Below are 219 nucleotides of genomic sequence, written 5' to 3'. Positions count from 1 at the left end.
CTGTTGGACCATGCTGCTGTTGGACCATGCTCCTGTTGGACCATGCTCCTGTAGGACCACGTTGCTGTTGGACCACGTTGCTGTTGGACCACGTTGCTGTTGGAACATGTTGCTGTTGGACCATGCTCCTGTTGGACCACGCTGCTGTAGGACCACGCTGCTGTTGGACCACGCTGCTGTTGGACCACGCTGCTGTTGGACCATGCTGCTGTTGGACCA

At 57.1% G+C, this 219-nt stretch overlaps 1 protein-coding gene across 1 annotated transcript in view; it reads right to left on the bottom strand.

Moving 5' to 3' along the window:
- dvl2 (dishevelled segment polarity protein 2) overlaps nt 1–219 on the bottom strand; it is a 45,795-nt gene that overhangs the window by 10,255 nt on the left and 35,321 nt on the right. The gene's annotated exons all lie outside the window — the stretch shown is intronic.

This window comes from Nematolebias whitei, chromosome 1 (assembly GCF_014905685.2).
Source record: "Nematolebias whitei isolate Nwh7 chromosome 1, NemWhi1, whole genome shotgun sequence".
Taxonomy (NCBI): Eukaryota; Metazoa; Chordata; class Actinopteri; order Cyprinodontiformes; family Rivulidae; genus Nematolebias; species Nematolebias whitei.
This window is presented reverse-complemented; position numbering and strand designations above follow the sequence as displayed.